The sequence below is a fragment of the Podarcis pityusensis genome, assembly GCF_964106645.2.
Source record: "Podarcis pityusensis genome assembly, chromosome: 6".
NCBI lineage: Eukaryota > Metazoa > Chordata > Lepidosauria > Squamata > Lacertidae > Podarcis > Podarcis pityusensis.
In genome coordinates, this window is record NC_138030.1 from 45,110,637 (window position 1) to 45,134,017 (window position 23,381).

At 43.8% G+C, this 23,381-nt stretch overlaps 1 long non-coding RNA gene across 2 annotated transcripts in view; it reads left to right on the plus strand.

Moving 5' to 3' along the window:
- Positions 1 to 5,581: 5,581 nt before the first annotated feature.
- The window catches only part of LOC308479473, a 39,607-nt gene continuing 21,807 nt past the window's right edge, over positions 5,582 to 23,381 (plus strand). The window contains exon 1 of one of the 2 annotated variants that reach the window (XR_013987692.1): positions 5,582 to 5,675. This is a non-coding gene — a long non-coding RNA (uncharacterized lncRNA). Of the gene's footprint in view, positions 5,676 to 14,184; positions 14,228 to 23,381 lie in introns of those variants that run through there. The other variant, XR_013987693.1, reaches the window with a different exon arrangement.

The following is a 23,381-nucleotide window of genomic DNA, read 5'->3' on the forward strand; positions in this document are numbered from 1 at the left end:
CAATTTCGACTTAATGGAATGAGACTTAATTCCTAGTAAGGGAACGCATGCAGTAGTCAGTCTTATTGAAATCAATGGGATTGCTTCTGAATAAGCATAATTAGGACTGGGTGGTCATATTTACATCACAAGCCTATGCCTGTGTAAGTAAACCTCATATGTTTTAATATGGTTTGCTGCCAGATAAATGTACTTAAGACTTCAACCTATGAAAATAGGTGAGAATTCCTTTAGGTGATTTTACGAGCGCACCTTCTTTTCTGCATTGTTTCCTTTTATATTTGTTCATTCTAGTGGTATTAGTAGAAATTGTTTCCATGGAAAAATAATATTGTGAAAGTATTTTATGCATTTTTAAAGTCTCTTAATGTGATTTTAGCAGCTGGAGGTTAAGAGAAGTCAATTCCATGTGACCAGTTATTTCTCCACAGAACAATAACCCGTGCTGTGCAGAATGATTGTAAACAAATCTATGTTTTTTCACCTGTGTTACTATATTATACTATGTTGCTATACTTGCATAATAAATCTGCTAAGAAGGGATTGGATTTTTAGAGCTATGCATCTGATGGAGGAATGATTTAAACAGGGCAACTTGGATGTACCATGTACACTACCCGAAAGTCTGATTATAAATTTATAGCCTTAAAAGTTGTACCTTACAATAGTGGTTTTGCACTTTGTATAAAAGTGTATATAGAACAACAAGGTCAACTCTCTTTTAACATTAAAACTGATGTGTTCGTTTTCCCTCCTTCAAAGAAATGTGTAAAACATCCCTTGCTGTACTTTGACAGGTCTTTCTTACAGCAATGATAATAATCATTTGTAAAAAATAAATAAATCATTTTAATGGTCAATATTCTTCCAAAATATGGCAGTTTAAGATTAGTCTACCTATCCAATTCCTTTTAAAATTTTCTTCCCCAAGTTGCTTAATTGAGGCCATGCAGATCTTTATTGTTGTTATTAGTGACTAAGTAATAATATTAGACTAGGAATATCCCTAATGATACAATTAATAACATTTTCTTTTCTTCTTTGTATTTGTTTAGAGAGTGAGAATGACCACAGTTTGTTTCTTGTGATGTCAGTCGTATCTTGCCATTCAATTAAATACTTCTGTACTCAAGATATTAGTGTGGATTGGCATTATTTATTATTTATTCTACAAACTTTACATGCTGTTCTACTTGATTGTAAAAAAACCTCTCTAAGTGGTTTGGAAAAATGTAAAAAAGAAACTAAGATTCTTGATTAAAAACAGTTAAAAACAAGTATTCCATTCAAAAGATGACTAAAATCAACAGTAGCTAAAAACACATATAACTTCTACATGTCTGAACGGGCTTGCCTAAACAAAAATGTTTTAAGCAAGTGCCAAAAGAATATAGTGGCGGGGACTTCCTGATGTCAGTAGGCAGTTGCTGTGTCATTGTATGTATACATCTATAACTCAGTCTCATAGTTATCCATATTCATTCCTTTTCACTAAGCGTTTTTTTCTGATTCCCTGGTTTGTGCACAATACTTTGGTTGGTTTAGCCAAAGTGTAACTGCAGTTTGGTTTGAACGTCTCAACCCAGTCCAGCAGACTAACCATAGTTTGCCTTCTGGTAACAAACTATGATGTGAAGCCATGGTTTTTTTGTTGGCTTGTTTAAATTTTATTGTTTAATTTTTAAAAGAGTGTACCAACAATGATTTAAAATACAGTTAAGCCAGTCAGCTAAACCTCCCCCCTAATATCCCACTTTACTAAATTCATAGTTGAAGAGCTCAAAGTATTCCCAACACAGTGTAATAATGTGCATTTTCTTATCCTTTGTTACACCAGTTATTTGGAAAAATCAATTTTTCAACAAAATAGTCATGCTTTTGTCTACTCTTTTGTACTCTGATTAAGTTAGTTTATCCATACAGGATATATCCCAAACTTTGGTCAACCACTTCTCCATGGATGGATGCCAAGTTTTATTCCTGTAATAAGCAGTAGTTACATGTGCTGCCCTCAGTAAGTAAAGGACCACCTGTCTATCATCTGCTGGTACTGCATCTTTAATATAGCAAACAAAAGGATCAATGGGTTCATTGGTAAAACATGTCCTCTGATTACTTCAAATTCTTTAGTACTATTTGTCCAAAATTTCCTTATTTTAGGATGATTCATGAAAATATGTGAAGACATTGGGCATCTTGCATCCTCGGCATAGACGGCTTGCCATATTATATATCTGGTTGAGATGCCTCTGTTAAATACCATCAAAACAACCTTATAAAAACTTTTCTTGAGACTTACGCTAATGGTATTCTATGGCATACCCATCGGAAGAATACTTTCAGATGTTGCAGAATATAAAATAAATTCAGTTCTGAGGTGCAATTATGAGGCTGAGTGAGACGACAAGCTCAGCAATGGGATTTGGAGACAGCTTTTAGGGAGACAGAAGGCTGGGGTCCTGCACATCTCTTCCTGCCAGCTCCCCATTCTGCAAAAGTCTGGTTCTGTAGCCAGCCAGCTTGCTGCCAGCTCACCTGTCTCATCCATGGAACACTAAGCCTACACACCCTTTCCTCACTGGCTTAGAAGGAGAAGAGGGAATCAGAGCAGTAATGGGAAGACAGAAGTGAAACAATGAGGCAGTGGCAATTTTCTCTTTCTCTGCTTGGTTATTATCTTTACTCACTTGTCAGGGTCAGAGGATCCCAGTTCAGCAGCAGAAAATTCTCCTGTATGAAACCTTTTAGAGCAGCTTCCAGTGTATATAGACAATCCCAAACTAGATGGACCAGTGGCCTGGCTCAGTATAAGGCAGCTTCCTATGCTCTTAGAAGCCCCAATAGACATATTTCTGAAACCGAAGGTGGGTCTTGTTGATATTTGCTCCAATGCACAATTCCGCCTTTGCTTAAAATATGGACCAAATTCCTCACATTTTATCTTGGTTATGGACAGGGCTCCTGAACTCTGAACAATCAGCAAAAGAACCGCATGAGCACCAAAAGTACACAGATAAAGTTCCGGAGAAAAGGGGAAGTATATGTGTATGCTTTAACATTTTCTTAATAAAATGCACACTTTTGCATAGAGAAGCTTGGGAGTCAAATTTGGGGTAGGGTTGGGCAGACTAGGAGGTGGTCTCTCCCTACTTTTTCCCTGTAGGTATGCAGGAAAAAATGCATGCATGCACGCACGCACACATACTTGTGCAGATGTTAACAGGCATGGCAGATAATGAATGTTGCTGCTGTTCATTGCTAAGAACACTGTAGCCCCTTGTTATATGGGGCAAGCCCCCCTGTGTTAGGTAAAATGAACCATGATTCAGACTAACAGATGCTGTGCCAGAGGGCTCAGGAGATGAAGATGGTAGCAAGGAGAAGGCATAGACCAGAAGGCATGCAGATTCTTGCCAAGTGCTTCTGTTGGCACCAGAGTAGGATATTGGCCTTGGAGATATCAACAAACAGCATTTCACTATGGAGTCGCTAGGAAGTCAAAGAACACAAGGGGTGAAGCCCTGCATCTCTTTTGCAAAATAAGCAAATGCTACTTTCACCTTTGTTAGGCAAATTGTAAGGTGTAGGTCCACCATCCATGAGAGATGGGAAGCCTTGACCAAAGTGGTTGCTTCACTCCTTGTTTCGGAAATTCACTGTGCTATGAATTTGGCATATTACAAAACAGAGTTAGTTGATGCCCCTTGACTATTTTGAATGTTACTGTTTCTGGTCTACTGCTATGGGAATTGAGGGTTGCCTCCTTTGTTCCTGGCAGGTCTGTTGTGCCTTTAACAACTGGAGGATGGACAGCTATTCAGCATATGAAGGTTTTCCTGTATGAAGCTGTTCAAGGTACAGAGCTAGTATCAGGAAAAGAGGGAGCAACCTTAATTATCTTGAATTTTTCTGGTGCAAGAATTTGATGAGTCATGTGGAGATGCATTGTCTTTCACATCATGAAGGCCTATGATTAGAATTTAGGACAGGCCCCACAAATGGTTACACATAAGGAGCAGCTCATACACTTCTTGAGCGTTACTTCTTGCCCATAACAAATCACTTCCACTTGGGCATGACTGAATCTGGGTTGATGTTTGGATTGCAGGTATGTAGCTGGCCATATGGCCATGTCAGTTACCATTAAACAAGGCAGACAATGAAAGAGCATGGAAAGCAGTCAGAAATCAAAATTAAATACCAACTCTTTAGGAAACCAGGCTTTCATCGATGTTACCAGGTTCTCTGCAAGAGCCACATCATGTTGGGTGGGGAATTGCCTCACTGAATTCGCTGGTTTACAGATCTGCCTTGCAGGTTTCATCAAAACAAAGCTGTCTTCATACCCCTGGAGCATGGGTCACTAACATGGCACCCAGGTGCACAATGGTGCTCTTGATGGCTTCCCTTCAGACCCACAAAACCTCTGAGCCCCCCCCCCTTGCTCCCTTAATCGTGAGGTGGGGAGAGTAGTACTCTCTGCCCCACAAATAGTAGTTTCCAGTTCCCTCTTTGAGCTCTATGTGGTTTTAGAGGTCAGATTCATTCAGATTCCTTGAGAAAGTGAACTATGTCTGTCTGCCTGCCCCCCCCCCCCTCTCTCTGTGTGTTTGTGTATGAGAGTGAGAGAGAGAGCACAAGCACAAGGGGAGGGGGAAGAGAACTGACCAGGCAGTGCTCATGGAACTTACTCAAATACACATAATATTTTTCTATGTATTAGTCTAGGTTTCCCCCCTAAAGAATAATGTCAAAAATTAGGGGGGTGTCTTATGTGCCCCTTGACCTAAAAAGCCTGGCAACTCGTGCCTTAGGAAATACTACCACAAGTTCATCAAGGCTAGTGATCTTTCTCTCATATTCGACTGAGTATCAACAAGGCCACTGAGTTCCTATGACACTAGCACACAATGCTCTAACCGCAGCGTGGGACAAAAATAAGGCAAGGGAGCTGGGCTTTCTTTTCCTTTATGGGAGAAATTGCAGAGGAAATGTCTCTTAGAAAAACCTTGAGCCACACCTTACAAAAATCTTCCTGTTTGTCTCTTCTCTCCCCAGTCCCTCATGCACAAACATGCTAGGTAAATCCTTGGTCCCAGGTGCTGATCCTGCTGAGGTCTGCTGCTGGCACAGATGCTTGTTTACTCAGGAGCCATGCTCTGCTTCTGAACACCTGTGCACTCCCTGATAGGAATTTCCCCTGGGAAAGAGGAGACCAATGTTTCTAAAGGTGTTGCTGGGAAGCGCACCGCTTAGCTCAGATTGAACAGGTGTTGCCGTCCTTTTCTTCCATGTCTTGACATGCATGTGGATGCAACTGATCACAGATATTCTAATACTAGCATGGCAAGATTTTGAAGATGGGAAGTGTTAAGAAGGTACATAGGGCTTTCTGCTTCTAGCCCGTTACAAGAACTCTGGTCAGGCACTCTGGATTATTAGATCAACCATTTAATGTGGGGGAAATTGAAGTTTATTTTATTTATTGTTTGTTGCATTTACATCCCACCATTCCTCCAAGGAATTCAAGGTGGCACACATGGTTTTCTCCCTCCCCATTTTGGTTAGGCTGAGAGGCTGTCAAAGTCACCCAATGAGCTTCATGGTGGAATGGGGATTTGAAGTCTGGTTTCCCAGGTCCTAGGCCAGCACTCTGACCACTACCTGGCCAAAATGTTTGTAGCTCAATATCTGTTTAATAATATTCAACAAGGTTCTGTCTTTTCCTTGCCTAAAGTGAGCTGTTTCTGGCGTTTTATATTTTGTTCTGGGTTGTAAACTGGTTGTTCTCTATTTAGCTTAGAGCAGGGGTTGCCAACTGTGTTAGGCCTGTGGGCACATGTGGAATTCTGGGGAAGAGTCATGGGTAAAACGGTATTTTAAAAAAGCACCACAAAGAATCAAGACAAAGAGGAGATCAGTCTCTGAAGTTCTCTAGTACAAGACTCATTTAGCTCTGTGAAGAGATTCTTCTGTAGACATGGAGAAAATAAAATTTTACCTCCCCACTTTTTCAAAAGTGGTTCTTAAGTTCAGGTTTTAAGAACAAGGTGTCTCTAAATTTAAAGAACTTGTGAGCTTTTGAAGCTCCTGAAGAAGGAATGTTCCACTCTGAAATTCATAGAACTAAAATAAAAGGCTTGTACTGGTGCCTGATCTTTGTCTTGAATAGTCATGGGCATCTGTCAAATGCCACCCCTTCCCAAGAAAGATTAAAGGGCTCCAATGGCCACTAGCTTGATGGCCAAACCCCCACATAACCCCCACACATACTCCCATGCATACATAAAGCCCATACCACACATGTACATGCACACAAACGCATACAAACAACAGACATGCACAGTCACTCATTCCTTGCTCCCCAGCAATTAGTCTTGGAAGACAATTGATGTAAAAACAAAACTTGGCTTGGTATGAGGCCTTATTGTCCAGTCCACCCCACGCCTCTTTGCCTTGCCACATTATTCTGTAGAAATGGCTCGCTTGGTGTTGGTGGGGCTGTAGCAATAGTTTCCTAGCAAGAGTGTCCCTATCACTTACCAGGAGGAGGAGTGGGGAGAGGCTAGGTGGAAGTGAGGTCAGGGCTGCACAGTGGACACACTGGTGGAGCCAATCTGGAACTCCCGCCTGAGTCTCTGCTGAGCCCTGACCTAGAGTGTTCAAGTGAAAAAGGGGACAGGCCTCCTGCACTTTTGAACGGTTGTGTAAGAAAAAGGAATTTTAATTAATTTTTAATTTTTAAATGTTTTTAAAAAAGGGAATTTCAGCAGCTGTCGCTTGTCATGCAAGCAAATGATCCCCATTCTCTTTTTCCCCCATCTGGCTACCCTACTTGTATCCCATCTAATTCTCCTCTGCATTCCTCTGTTGATAAACCTTGGTTATACCCTGACTCCTGGCACTTTCAATGCATTCCTTGTCAAAATATGCAAAGCATGAAACACTGTAACCAAAATAATGTGATTTCAGCACAATCTCCTAGGTCATATTATTCTGAAAGCACTGTTCCGACCTCTTGGTAAAAAGAGCTTTACTGTACAGTATTTGGTTTTGGTACCTGGTCTGCCTAGCCACAGTCCTGCTTCCCTGCAACTTCCCTTGCCTGGCACCATGCTCTGCTGAAAGCTTGACACCCTGGTGGCCCATCATCACTGTGTTGTTGGAAGGAGCAGTCTCAACTAGAAAGCCGTCTTGCCAAGCACATCTTGCTCGCTCGGTCTCCCAGTCACAAGCGTCATACACAGGGAGAGGAAACATTTTCAGAAACACACGTGAGCAAGCACGACAAGAAATCAGTGTGTGTGTGTGACTTACGGTATTAGTGCACTGATAAGTTTCATTAGGATGATTCAGAGGGGCCACCCAAAAAAGATTGGAAAGGGGCCCACAGAGAGGAAAAAGGTGTTACTGATTAACTAGGGTAAGGATTCTCAATGAGAGATATGAAGAGTCATTAAACAGGGCTCAGGTTGCAGGGAGTCCATCTGGCAAGCTCTTCAATCAAAGTCTTTATTGCAATGGGTATCGCTGCCACAGAACAACAGTAGCAAATGCATGGGAGGTTGATCAGTGATCACAACTATTGTTGGAGGTCTTCCCCCCAAAGTTGTTTTGTTAACAGAACCATAGCTGTCAAGTGTCCCTTATTTGAAGGGACAGTCCCTTATTCGAGTGCCATGTCCCGCTGCTGTCCCTTATTGATGGATGTCCCTTAAATGTCCCTTAAATGATGTCCCTTAAATTTCAAAGGAAGCAGCTCCTCTCCCTCCCTCCCTCCCTGCCGGCCAGGGAGGCTCCAACTGTGTTGCTCACCCAATAAGAAGTCTAAGAACGACTGGGGGGTGGAGTTTGCATACCTTGTGTGTGGCTAGTTAATGCAAGCTGAGGGGGGGTTTGAATGCTGGATGCCATTTTGTTGCATGTGCTGCTGCAAACTTTGTAGTGCAAAGCCAGGCCGGGGAGCCATCTTAAGCTGAGGCTGCATAGGCCTTGTGGTGCATGTGATTCAGATTCTATTCAGTTGAACCTCTGGTTACAAAGTTGGTTGGACAGTGTTCTCAAAGCTACCAGCATGAGTTTGACCAGACTGCAGGAGGACAGGAAGACTGGAGCGCCTGGAATAGGTGAGGCTGCAGGTCCCTTCTTTTGGCTGCTGGTCCCTTATTTTCAAGGCTGCTGGTCCCTTATTTTCAAATCTGTAAGTTGACAGCTATGAACAGAACTTATTTCTCAGGACACCACTATGCCTGCCCCCCCAACCACGGTCTCTTATAACTTGTAAGTGAGGGATGCTGCAAAGCAGTGTTGCTGAGAAATTGTAATATCAGTGTTGCGTGTGGATTTTGTTGCCATCTCATCACTTTGTGTGGATTGTGCGGTATATGTAGAGACAGGGAAGCAAGGATGATTGTGGCTGCCTACAGACTGTCACTGTTTTGTGAGAGATATGCAGCCGCTTATTAGCAATTGAGGTTTGTGCAATTAAAGTGGATCAAAGTGTTCTGGGGCAACAAATCCACTTTAAAAAAATGACTCTTTGTGGTTAGGGAAGCAACAGGGAAATGCACTAAAAAGTGTGGGATAATTATCATTATCACTGACTGGAAGACATCCAACCTCCCATCAAACAACACAGAATGAATGCTCGTTGTTGTGTAACCTCCCCACAAACAAATCAGAACAGATGCTCAAGCAAAGAGTGGACATCCTATAACTTTTGTGCAAGCAAATCAGGAGGCAGGCACAAGAGATTGGCTTCTCGGGAGGTGCCCTGTGAATAGGTGCTGTGAGGATATGCAGGATTGGCATCCTCAGGCAGTTGTTGATGCTTTGTTCTAGCTACCCCACCTCCCACCCTGCTCATCCATTTTCCCCTGCTTGGTTTTATGTAGCAGTGGGTGTCTCCATAGGGAAATTGGTGGAAAATTACCTGCTGCTGTTGTGGAGGTGGTCCTGCTGCTCACCATCAGTAAGCCCACTAGGGTAAAAACTGGAGACACTGCTGAAAGTTGATAGCCAGCATGGCAAAAGAGGGGTATGTTTTTCTTCCTTCGTCCCAGCTGGGCGGAGGAGTTACCCAGGAGTCTTGTGACAAAGAGAATAATAGACTGGCAGCTTTGTAACTGCAAAGTCAGAGAGAGAGAGGCTGAGTTTTAGACTTTGGATGAAAACAGACTTTGGGGGATTTGAAGAAGCTGTGAGCTTTCAACAACCATTGGAATTAACTGTGCATTTCCATTTATGTTTAACTTCTGTGTTTGTAGCTAAATGCAAACATTACAAAATGCCATACATCTCCGGGGACCTGATTCAAAAGGAAATGGAAGCTGGAGACGCATTGCACCCTGGAGTTCTCACTGCTGGGAAAACTGGGATGCATATGAGAATACAATTGGAAATAGTCTGTTGGAGAGAAAGCAGCTTGGGGATAATTTGGATTGAAAAAGCTGCTGCAAGGGAATAGTTTAAGCACCACTTCCAAAATGCTGCTTCTCTACAATTTCCTCTATTCTGAATATGTTTTTAAAAATGGGGATGAGATGTGTGTATTTGCATGTAACTTGTAGGTAGCTCCTCATTCTCAATAGTGCAGGAGTTTTAAAGAATACTAAGGATTTAAGGCAATTTTATTTATTAATGTGATAATGTAAACATGATCATAGGCAATTAGGCATGCTGGCAACACCATTTGCTTGCATCCTAGAGGCTGCAGAATGAGCATGCCTTAAATACACCACCAATGGCATGATCTGGAAATGACACTTGGAAGGACTTTTCTTTTCAAAACCAGCATTTCTAAATTAACCATTTGCTTTACAGCCAAATAAGGGGGTGGGGGGAGGTGCTGGCCAGTGGTCATAAAGACAGACTTGTTCTATGAAATGTGTGATTTGCCACAAAAAGAAACCGTGTAGATCCCTAACCAGCAGCTAATATTCCACCATACTTTATTCTTGTTTTAACTATGGACATTTTTTTAAAAAGCTTAACAAGAAAAAGGACAGCAGATCAATGCAAAATAGATGATTTTGTCCATCCAATAAAATGAAACAAGAATAAGAATAAAGTAGAAAGATGGTTAAGTGTAATTAATTCCTGAGTCATTATTGTGTTTACCAAAGCGATGAATATATGTTTTTACGTGGAAGAAAATTGAGAAAGATTACCAGCCTAGTAACAACAAATAATAGCTAAAATAAAATAGCTAAAAGTTGTTAAAACATACAAACCAAGCCGTTTTTGTGAAAATTAAATGTTTTTGCATGCATGTGGGAGTTAGCAGCTGAGGTGCCCAAGGGACACAGTAGTGGCTGGTCCATTACAGTACAGTGGTACCTCTGGTTACGTACTTAATTCGTTCCAGAGGTCCGTTCTTAACCTGAAACTGTTCTTAACCTGAAGCACCACTTTAGCTAATGGGGCCTCCCCTGCCGCCATGCCACCGGAGCACGATTTCTGTTCTCATCCTGAAGCAAAGTTCTTAACCCGAGGTAATATTTCGGGGTTAGCGGAGTCTGTAACCTGAAGTGTATGTAACCTGAAGCGTATGTAACCCGAGGTGCCACTGTTCTGCAATTGGGACACTTCCCCATCAACCACAGTCTGCCCTCAGCAGCCAGCCCCCACTTGCCTGTCTTTGTACTTACATCCAGTCCAAAGGGTCGCACTGCCTGTCAGCTTCCTTCTCCTTAATTTTGTATTTGTAGGATTCAGCAGGGAGGAGGATGGGGACAAAACTAGAATTACTTGGCTCTGTCTGTCATTGGCTCTGGCTCTGGTTACTGTAGGCCTCCCTGCCTTCTGCCCCACCAATCTCAAGAGGACCAGCCAACACTATAGCAGAGACCTTCACAGAGCCCATTGCTGCTGCCCATATGTTAAGAGCCCCTTTGCCAATGATCTGAAGTGAGAGGCGCAAACCTATACATCATGAAATTCAAGGTGTTGGCACTAGCCTGTAAGGGCCTATATAGTTCAGAGGGAGGATGCTTTAGACTCAGACTCCTGCAGTGTAGTTTCTCCAAAAAATTCCAAAGTGTCGAGAATCCGGCTCCACAGTAACTTGGAGCAGGGCTTTTAGCGTGGCTGCCTGTGTTCTGCGTAACAAACAGCATTCCTTATTTTCTGTGCTGTTTTAAGTTTTTTTTTTATATTCACCTTGAGACATATATGTGGAAGGTGATATAATAATAACAACAGTAATAATAATTTTTTTCTCAGAAGAAAGTCTCTTTGTTTTCATTTTTCAGTGGCGCTTACTCCTAAGTAAGTGTATATCGGATTGCAGCCTGAGGTATACAATCATGATCAGGCTCTACTGCTGTTCACACAAGGGAGCAGAGGAACACTGTGTGTGCGTGTGTGTGTGTGTGTGTGTGTGTGTGTGTGTGTGTGTGTGGTGAGGAGCTCACACAAAGTCCTTGACACATAGTAAGGGAGAGGTTCCTAGAATGCAGGGCTGTGCATTCTAGAGGACACCTATCAGGAGTGCTGCAACAACATATTTCCTGCATCGGTAGAGGCTTGCCGCTTGACCTTTGGGCTCTGTTCCTCTTCCACAGCCTGATTCTGTGAGGTCAGGCTGAGCCCCCATCTTCCTCTCTCCCATTAGGACTGCTCTCTCAAAGCAGTCCCGAGTTTTAGCAGCAGTGGTAATCCTGGGGCACACCAAAAGCATAGCATCCAAAGAATTTGGGAACGGTCGCTGCTGCTGCTCATTTTCCACACACTAATCTTAAGCATCGTCTGTGACAATTCTCCAGCAGCTGTTCAAGGCCTGCTGTTCTTTTCGAGGATTTGGACGACGTCAGTGGCACGAGTTCACTGTGGTAAAGGGAAATAACTCGGGGAGATATAGCAGGAACCTTGTCCTTGCTCCAAGGCAACCTTCTCGGTTGCCAACATTCCTTGACAACTTTCCCTTTTACTCAGCTCCGGTTTGAAAAAGTACCCAGTTGAGGAAGGGACTTCCCTCTCATGACTCACATGTCGGTCATACGCAGCAGTGACTCAGCAGTGTTTGACACCAGGCCATATGTTCTCACGGGATCTGCAGCAGGAGGGGAGGAGAAGGCGAATTCAAGGGCAAACAGCACAGGAGAGGGCAGAGGGAAGAGGCAGAAGGGAAGGAGAGAAAAAACTGCCAGGGATTCATGGCAAGAGGACTGGGGCTGTTATACAGGACTAGGTACTGTTTTAAACACAAAGCCACCTTGTAACGGGTCAAATTATTTGTCTATCAACTGATACAAGGGGAAAAACTGCTCTTTTCCCCTTATGGGGTACCCAAGAGCCCATATAGAGTCCTCTTTTAGGTTCTCTATCGGTAGGAGAAAATAACAGAGGCAAATCAGAGAATATTGAGAAGCAAGGCAGCTAGTAAGCCGGATCTTTATTAAAGCTGTTGCAACAGGGTGCTCCCCCCACATGCAGGAGAGAGGAGGGACCCAGAACAAAGGTGTGGCCGCCCTTATATAGACTTTTGGAATTGCCCACCCTCAAACTCCAGACCACCCCCAGAAACATCATACATACATCACAGAAAGGGTGTAGCCCAGGACCACCTCCCCCAATACATCATTCATACATCACAGGGGGTGGTCTAAAACAGGATCCTGAGTGTGTCGTTTATCTCCTGTCTGGCAGGTTACCTGGTTCTATTATCTGGGTTTTGGCCACTCTTTTGTTATTACAATGATACCTCTGGTTGCGAACGGGATCCGTTCCGGAGCCCCGTTCGCAACATGAGCAGAACGCAACCTGCGTGTGCGCATCTGCGTGTGCGCGGGTCATGATTCGCCACTTCTGCGCATGCGCGCGACGTCATTTTGACCGTCTGTGCAAGCGGCGAAACCCGGAAGTAACCCTTTCCAGTATTTCTGGGTCGCCGCGGGACGCCACCTGAAAAGATTTAACCTGAAGCAAACGTAACAAGAGGTATGACTGTATAACTACTTAATTCCTGAATCCAGGTCACAGGCTCACCCTATTCACACCTTAAATGTGCCCTTAAGGCAGGATTTGTGAGCACAAAGACAATGGGGAGGTTTTTTCAGTTCTTCCCTCCTTGCAGAGAAATATTTGGTCAGTTTGGGAGAGTCAAAATGGTTTCAGGACTGTATTCCTGTACTGTTTTGGACATGTGGTTTATGTATTTATTTACATGTTTGCCTTGTACATTCAATTTATATATTTGAGACCTTAAATTCTTATAAGACAGCCCAGCATTGCTTGTTATACCTGGCATTGGCTCTCTGGTGCAGAGGGCCTTATTACTGGAGATGGCAGGTGTTAAGTTGTGGGTGAACATATCAGACGACATAGCGATTCTTCAAACAGCTCTTGTTTATTCACAGGCCAGGACAGAACTGAACTGAAGGGTTCAGTCAGCCTGCTTATATAGAGCTCCAGTACAACGTTACTGTAACAACTTTCTAAAACTATCCAATCACTGAACGTCACTTTCGATCCCTTATTTGCATAACTATCTACAGTATCCCCCTGCTGGTCCAGGGTGAGATCTTCAGTACATAACAGCAGGGATTAAACCTGGGACCATATACATATAATATGCTCTCAGTCTCTGAAGGTTTTTGCTGTTGCTGGCCTCCCTTTGTCCTTCTGCCGCAAGTGTCTGGCGCTCTCCCCTGTGGCTAGAGAGTAGCAATGGGGAACCTTTTCCAGGGCAAGGACCGCAGTCCTTCTGGACAACTATCCAGGAGCGATATGCCAGTGGCTCCAGAGGCAATAGTGGACATGGCCAGAGAAAAATGTGGCCAGAGCAATGAATGAGAAATTTAATTCTGTGCAGTATTCAGGCAAACAAGAAGCACTATCAGGGTTCACGGATACATTCCAGACAGGCAAAAACATTTGGGGAAGGCACAAGAAGTGTTGGCGAGGTGATGCTGGCCAGGGCTTTTTTAGCACTGGATGCAGCTCAGGAGATTATGTGGCCTGGGAAGAGTTGTAGGGGCCAGAAGCCTTGAGGTGCTCCATTCCTGCTCTAGATATTTCAGTGTGCTGAATACAAGACTTTCATTTCAATCTAGGCCCAACTTACTGAGGGTGCCTCCCTCACGACTCCCCTGGCCATTGTATGCATTAAGCCTCAGCCAGATGCTTTGCCAATTCCAGAGGGGAAATAGTTGATGGTTGCTTAGCAACACCAGACACTCTCCTCAACATGGCTCCGGGTAGAGGCCTAGTACTCATTGCTCCAACTGTGAATTGCTGTTGCTTGCGTGAAGCTGTTCAAAAGTTACCCTGCTCCAGTATTGTCTGATTTTGACTTTTTGGAGTAAGTTCTTGAGAAATTAGTCCAACCCCCTTCAATGCAGGAATCCTGCCCACAGCTGTCCCTGGGTGGGTTTGAACCACCAGCCTTCTGGTTAATAGCCAGACACACTGACCAGTGGCGTAGCGTGGGTTGTCAGCACCCGGGGCAAGGCAAGTAATTTGCGCCCCCTAACCTGTGGATTTGCGCCCCCAACCCGTGGATTTGCGCCCCCTAACCTGTGGATTCGCGCCCCATAACCCTAACCCCCAGATGTTGCGCCCGGTGCGGCTGGCCCCCCCTGCACCCCCCACACTACGCCACTGACACTGACCCATTGTGCCACAGAAGGTGTAGGTAAGAACCCATTTACTATACCACCCACTTTTGTATCTAGCCCCACCCACCTGCCAGTATTTTTAAACCAGTTGCCAAACTGCTCCAGAGGTTGGGGGTAAGATGGTGTTGGTGATACTATCTGTGCTAGCCAATTGGCACTACCTCAGCTAGTGCTTTCCCATTCAAATTGCACCACTTCATAAAGTTGCTGAACAGGTTTCCTCAGAGCTCTCTTTGGAATAGGAAAAAAAGATACCTTTGGACTGGTCTCAATGAGAGCAGTAGCAAAACATGCCATCTGCTCTACAAATGTGACATCTGTCTTTAATCCTACCTAAGCTGGAACAGGACAAAGGGTGTCAGGAGGAACAAAAGGCTTTCATAAAAGGGCTACAAGAATGAGGCTTTAAAAAAATTAACTGCTAACAGAAAACACAGAAAAAAGTTGGAGTTGTGGTGCCCAATAAATGTTTTGCAGTGGGCTATGAAACCAAAGAGAAAGTAGCTACAGGCAGCGACCAATGGACAGCAGGGGTTTTCTCTCAGGTACAGTTGCAGTCAACTTGGGGTGCTGCCACTCACCTGACCTCTGGATGGTTGCATCGCTGCGATGGAGAGTTTGCCGCAGTGCAAATGCATTGGCAGGATCAACGGATTGGTTCTTCCACTGTGTTTGCACCATGCTGACCTAGCCACCATGTCACAACTGACTGGAGGTCAGGTGAATGGCAGTGCCCCATCATACTGTTTGCTACCACCCAGGTCTCATTATCATCCCTTGGCTAAAGGTAAAGAGACCCCTGACCATTAGGTCCAGTCGTGACCGACTCTGGGGTTGCGGCACTCATCTCGCTTTATTGGCCAAGGGAGCCGGTGTACAGCTTCTGGGTCATGTGGCCAGCATGACTAAGCCGCTTCTGGCGAACCAGAGCAGCGCACGGAAACACTGTTTACATTCCCAACGGAGTGGTACCTATTTATCTACTTGCACTTTGAGGTGCTTTCAAACTGCTAGGTTGGCAGGAGCTGGGGCCGAGCAACAGGAGCTCACCCTGTCACAGGGATTTGAACTGCTGACCTTCTGATTGGCAAGTCCTAGGCTCTGTGGTTTAACCCACAGCGCCACCCGCGTCCCTCATCCCTTGGCTAGCAAGCCACAATTCACAAGTGCATTTTAAAAGTGATGTCAAATTTTATTTTTTTTAAGAACCATATGTACCCATATGTGCTCTTCTGCCACTGTCCACACCAATCTGTTTAGGACATTTGGAAAGCATTAATAATTCAAGGTTAGCTTATAGCTTCTCAGGTTTTGTCATCCCACAGACCGGTCTCCACAGTTCTCTGTCTTGAGCAAGTCATTGCAAGTCAGCATACGTCTCCACCCTTTTCCTTTATCTTAATATTGTACCTTCCCAGTTCTTTTGCATATTGGGCGCTTTCTGTGGTTGTGTACAACTGGGGTGTAAAGCAAATGTCATCTTGTGGCAGCTTGTAAGAACATACGTAAGAACATACATTTTGTTCATTTAGTACAACAGCACTGGGGCGGAATTAAACAAACTTGTCGTTGTTTGATTATAGAATTTGACTTCTGGAACACCACAGCCCATGAATTGATTAAATGCTTATCCAACAACAAAATATATCTTTCCCCACTTACCACTGGATGCTCGATAGTACCAGCCTGCAACCTGGTGCTCATCCAAATGTTACGGGACTACAACTCCCACCTCCCCTGACTATTGGCCATGCAGGCTGTGACTGATTGGAGCTGGAGTCCAACAGCATCTGGAGAGCACATGGTTGGGGAAGGCTACTCTATGGTCTTAGTACTCTGCTAATACATTCATGCCCCACTGTCATCACCTCCCCTACTGTGTACCAGAGATCCTATTTCTTCATGCTATTCTTCCACCCTCCAATAGCCAAAGCAAATTAGTGGCTAGAGAGAGCCTAGCAGAGAAGCAGTAGCTGAGGTCCCTCAGAAATGCTTCTCCCACCAGGACATTTATTATGTGTACTGGCTACATTTCTATGTCATGCTTTCTAGGTGGTTCACAGAATATTTGTTTGTTTGTTTTCTATACTGCCCTTCAGCCAAGGATCACAAGGTGGTTTACAATACAAAAACACAAAAATGCATAGCATAGTAACAAACAAAAATAAAAGCAATAACTCTCTATCAGAATAGAGAGTCTCACAATAAAATATAACGAAAAATCTAAAAAAAAAATATCAAAATATTCCTGAATAAAACTAAAGCAAAACCAACAATTGAGGACAATGGCAGCGTAAGGACTGGAAAAGCATGAACACATTTTTGACAATAAAGGACATCTGGGATTTGAGCTTGCTATGCAGGGGTCAAATGTGTGCCAGAGAACTTTTGTAAGATGCGTTTGTGAGACTGGATGTGTGTTTATAGTGCTTTTTCTGGGGGTACTCAAGAGTATGCAGTACTGGCACCTTTTTTCTAGAAGAAAAGCACTGTGTGTTTACATGGTGTGTTTGTGTGTATTAGAGAGATATAGGGAGTGAGAAAGAGAGAAAGAGAGGGAGAAAGAAAGAAAGTAAAAAGAAAAGAAAAGAAAAGAAAAAAGAAAAGAAAGAGGGTTTCCAGGCCAAATGGGGGCTTAATATTGTAAACTGGTTGTTGACATACCTCAAGTGGGTCTTGGCCACAGCACTGGTCCCCCCCCCCCCTTTAACTCAGTGGATTTCCCACACAAAAATAAGGGGGAAATATGACCTGTTATTTTGTTGCCAGCATTAGGTACCTGCTTTTTAGAGTCAGACCACTGCTCCATCTAGCTCAGTATTGTCTACACTGACTGGCAGAGACTCTCCAGGGTTTCAGGCAACGAGTCTTTCCTAACCCTACCTGGGGACGCTGGAGATTGAACCGGGGGCTTTCTGTATGCAAGGCAGATGCTCTACCACTGAGCTACAGTCCTTCCCCACACATAGTATGGGCACTGCAGGTGTAAGAAGACCAGCTCCACAATAAACATCCATCTAGAAGCATCCCGGTGAAATAATGCAGAGAAAGGGTTTATTTAATAAGTAAACTCAGACGCAACATTTCATGGATTTCCACTGGTTGAGCTATATTCTCAATTAGTTAGTGAAGGTAGCTCCATTTCAGTCAATGGATAAGACCTTTGGCCACCACAAAATCAATGCTGCTGCCTTCAAAGTAATGGGATAGGTTCCAGCAGATATAAATGACTGCAGTTCCGTTTATTGTTCCCATGCAGGCTTTCCACAGCGACATCTGAGGAGCTCGGAGGAAAGCTTTTCCATGGGCTTTCTTACCATCATGTGCACAGACACACAAAGGGACAAAATATATTTTCTTTCTGAGCTGGTAGAGATCCCTCTATATGCGGGCTTATTGTACCTTTAGCACATTTATACTTCTGGGCTCTTTACCAGAAAACTCAAAAGGGTGCCACTAAAGTTGTTTTGTCTGACACACATGAAACAAGAAGATGGCACCCCTCACTGGAGGCATGACTCAACAGGCTCAAGACAAAGCACTGTTTTCTTTTTCCTTGGCTTCTAACTTGGATATGATAAGAACATATTGCTGAATAACTTCACTTCCCCGAGTGGTGAGAAGAACAGAATTTAAGATTCAGAAAGGACTGTGCGGATCATCTACTCTAGGCACCCCCAAACTTGGCCCGCCAGCTGTTTTGGGACTACAACTCCCATCATCCCTAGCTAACAGGACCAGTGGTCAGGGATGATGGGAATTGTAGTCCCAAATAAGCTGGAGGGCCGAGTTTGGGGATGCCTGATTCTACTCTAACCCTTTGTTTTGTACAGGAGCTACAATGCAGGATGTAACTACGGCATTTCAGGGAGATTGCCATCCAGTCTCTGCTTAAATGCCTGTTGTGCATGTTGAAGGCAGAAAGGAGGAGGAGGGGACAAGGGTAGGGGGTGCAAGAGCCAGTAACAGGCAGAGTCAATTACGGTGCCATCTACATGATACTTTTCAAATACAGTATCATCCCACTTGGCATGGCATCCCACAAAGCACCCTGGGAGCTGTAGTTTAAGGGTGCTGAGAGTTGTTGGGAGACACCCATCCCCCCCACAAAGTTGGAGTTCCCAGAGTGGCTTGGGCAGCCAACCCCTCTTCCCAGGGAACTCTGGGAACTATAACTACATGGGGTGGCGTCACCTGACCTCCCGGCAACCGAGTCTCTGCTGCTTATTGGGAGGGAGAGTGGGACATTAAGCAGTGGAGAGGTCAGCACGGTGCAAATGCATCAGCAGGAGCACCTGTGGGTGGGACTGCACAGTGTCAACCGCCCTGCCACCTCACCCCTCCCACTCTCCCTCCCCGTACGCAGCAGCCATCCTCTGTCATACCCACCCCATTGTCTGCTGCTATTTTCAATCGCATGTAGCATACTTCCAGAGTAAAAGTATAGTAAAGCACTGGTAGAGAGTGAATGGATAACCCGAGGTTGAACATTCTAGGGCCTTTTAAATGTGTTTGTGGGGGGGGGGTATTGTTTTGTTTCTGTTCTTCTTTTATTATGTATTTTGTGTTCTGATTTTGTATTTTGATGTTGTAAACCACCCTGTGATCTTTGGATGAAGGCTGGTGTACAAATTTAATCAATAATACTAAATATTGGCCGCTGATTGAGTCAAACAATTGGTATACCTAGACCAGTGTTGTCTACTCTGGCAGTGAATGGCACCCATGGTCTCATGCAGAGGTTGCACCCAGTCCTGCTATCTGAGATCTGCTTTTAATTGGAAACCTTCTTCATGCAAAGCTGGGGCTCCACCATTAAGCTATGACCCCATCCCAGATTCTTACAAATTCCGCTGAAACAGCTGATGGATCACCAGCGTGACATACTATCCTTTTGTTTTCATGGTTGACGCCAGCCAACAAAGATCTTAGAGCCAAATCTGGCCACAGAAATGCTTCCCATTTGCAACTTGAAAGACAGGCATTGGGCAGCGAGAATGATGGATTTGACAATGGGATTTTAGGGCAGTCTGCTTTGCAGATGGGTGCCTTGGCCCACTGCCGTCCATCCCATCCTTGAAGCTGCTGCTCTGTAAAACTGGTGGCTGATCTGAGTTCTAGGTACAAACAAGTTCGAGGTCTGTGTCAGGCTTAGGTGATTTTGTGGCAGAATAACCATTACCTTGGGAGGGATGTGGGTGGTGCTGTGGGTTAAATCACAGAGCCTAGGACTTGCCGATCAGAAGGCCGGCGGTTCAAATCCCCGCGACGGGGTGAGCTCCCGTTGCTCGGTCCCTGCTCCTGCCAACTTAGCAGTTCAAAAGCACATCCAAGTGCAAGTAGATAAATAGGTACCGCTCCAGCAGGAAGGTAAAGGGCGTTTCCGTGCGCTGCTCTGGTTCACCAGAAGCGGCTTGGTCATGCTGGCCACATGACCCGGAAGCTGTACGCTGGCTCCCTTGGCCAATAAAGCGAGATGAGCGCTGCAACTCCAGAGTCGGTCACGACTGGACCTAATGGTCAGGGGTCCCTTTACCTTTACCTAACCATTACCTTACTAGTGAGATTTTTGGGATAAGGAAATTTTCAGTACCACAATCCCATTCATGGATTCAGTGGGATAGCTCAGTCAGGAGAACATGAGACTCTTAACCTCAGAGTTGTGGGTTTATCCTCTGCCGACTTAGCTATCCCTAGGAATAGTACTAGAGCACCACAATATCTTACAACTAGGTAGTAAGCCTGGGGTCTCTAACGTGGTGCCCATGGTGCAAAAGATTCCTGCATTGCAGGGGGTTGGACAAGATGACCCTTGTGCTCCCTTGCAACTCTACGGTTATATGATTCTATTTCAAGCAACAGACTTGCAAGGTGTCCTTGGGTAAGTCTGTTTCTTCCTCCTTTCCCCCCACAATTTGGGATGACCATCAAAAGTAATTGCATGCAAGCACCTTGACTCACTCACTACAGACTGTCTTGTATCCATCACAGTGAGAGGCTGTGACTTTGCTTTAAAGAGAACTTGAAAATGCTACTTTATGTTCAGTGGTACCTTGGTTCTCAAACTTAATCTGTTCTGGAAGTCCATTCCAAAACCAAGAGGCGCTTTCCTATAGAAAGTAATGCAAAATGGATTAATCTGTTCCAGGCTTTTAAAAACAAACCCCCAAACAGCACTTTAACATGAATTTTACTATCGAACGAGACCATTGATCCATAACATGAAAGCAATAAAGAATGTACTGCAGTCACACAATCAGTCAATCTGTAGCTGAACAGTCACAAAAACCAAACAAAAAAGAGCTGCAAAAACAAAAACGCAAAATAAATAGCAAAAACAGATGGACCTCAGTGTAACACTCGAAACAGAAGTGTGGCCCTCAAAGCGGAAGCGTAACACTCAAAACAGAGCACATTCGGCTTCCGAAAAAGGTTTGCAAACTGGAACACTTACTTCCAGGTTTGCAGTGTTTGGGTTTTGGGTTTCAATTGTTTGAGTACCAAGGCGTATGAGAACCAAAGTACCACAGTACAAGCAATGCCTCCCTCCCAAGATTGTGGGGATTTGCTGCCATCTTGTGTGCAGCTGGAGCATAGTGTCTAGTAGATAATTGTATTCTGGTAGGTAGCTGTGTTGGTCTGATCCAGTCGAAATATATATATAAAAAATAAAAACTTGTCCAGATAATTGTATGGGAGGCTGCTGTGTAATCATCACCTTGAGACTATGCTGCATCTGCCTTGAATGACTGTGGGTGGAATATTTTGTTTCTTTGTGAAGTGGGAACCAGAGTTTCTGTTATGGAGAGGGGAATAAGAGAGCATTGCAAATACATTTTAAAATGTTTGACTGCTTTCAGTTTTGCAAATCTGAAACAAGAAAACTGTTCTGGCAAATATTTTGCAGTGCCTTGTATTCTGGGAGGGATTTTAGGTACACAAATGTTTTCCTGCTAAATAAAACATGGAATAATGTACACGGACAACCATACTGACCAGTTCAACTTCTGATATACATTTGCAATGATGCAGATAATTCTATCTAATAACATCAAGCAGAAGAAGAATGTAGGCTGTCAAATGGGTTGGACAGTCAAACATATTTATTCAGCTTTTATTAAATCAATTTCTTTAAATTCAGATTATGATCCTTAATAACTGTCTTTTTTCTGGTGTTTGAGTTCATGTATACACATCTGAAGCTTTTTTCCTGCTGCTATTAAAAGCTATAAAGGTTTAAGCAATTACAAGCTATAAAGGTCTGAGAGTGCCCTTGTACAATCTGTTTTCATCCTTATAAAATGAAATGTGCTCACTGCACTCCCTTCCTTGTGTCGCCAATTTAGTGGGAGTTTAAAACTGTGCTTCAGTTCACCAGGAACTGATGAATTACTGGCCTAGCACTAGCTTTTTAACGTATATATATATATAATATTGTTGCTGAACCCAGAGGAACAACAGAAGGAAGCTTGTTGTGTCTGAGACAGAAATGTCATGTTACGGCTGAATTAGGGGAATACGATTCAGAATAAACTAGCAGGAATTAAGCTTTCTGAGGGCAAGCACAATATGCTGAAAAATAAGTGATATAAATATTCAGCAGTGTTCTCCACTTAGATTCTGAAACATTAAGGGTATGTTCCTCTGGGAACTTATATGCAGGCTTCATTTATTTTCAAAATGAGAAAAATGGAACCCAGAATACAAAGACAAAACAACTTCAGTAAAAGGGTATTTTCAGCAAAAGATGCTAAGCTTTTGAACTGAGGAACTCATCAGTGCGTATCTTTGAGAACAAAATTACATTACTCAATAGGGATGAGCGTGATTCTAAAATTGACCAAATTAGATAAAATCCTTGCCTAGTGTCTATACAAATATTTGGATAACCATTTTAATCAAGTGATAAGAATTTTAACATTTAAAAACCAATTTGAGTCTTTGCGTGTTTATGTAGTCAGAAGCTCACCACGCACTTACAACGGACAGAAAAATATTGGCAAAGTTGGGGTAAATCTAAGGTTTACAGATGTCTGAAAATCTTTAGGGGGGAAAAACCTAAGGAGTGAAGTCAGTGGTGTGTTTCTATAAAAAGAGGTGGCAGAGCTTGCCATGAACACCTCCCTCGTTCTCTTATAATGGCAGTGGCACCTACCTGAGATCTGCTGGAACTGAGTTGTAGTGAGGTCTGGCTGAAAAAAAGCCCTGGGTAAAATCCATACCAAAAGGGCCTCATTATAACTGAGACATTTTAATGAGAGGGGTAAATCCTAACAATTGGGTGGGAGAAGAGAATAGAATAGAGTGGCTAGAAAAGCAGAAAACATGGTGCGTGTGATACATGAGAAAGACTAGATGGGTCTTTTAGACTGATCAAGCAGGGCTCAGTGGGCAAGAAATGCTGACTGATGGAGTGGGATGAAAACTGAAAGTGTGTGTGTGTGTGTTGGGGTGGGGGTGGGGAATAAAGTGTCTGGAATCCTGTACAAAAGCCATTCACACTACAACATTTTGTTGCAGGTCCCCTTCATTCCCTCCACTTTTTATGTGGAAACTGTGAGTGTCACTGCTTATGTTGTCGACATGGTGCCATCCTCACACAGCAGGAAGGTATCTTCATCTGGCACCTAAGGTTTGCTGAAGAACAAAAGTCCTTTCCAGGAAAAGAAATACCCTACAGGAAGGGATCATAGAACAGATCAGTGGAGGAAGAGTGGGGTGGATGTGGTGAGAACATTGCCTCTGTGAACTGCTGCTTTCGCC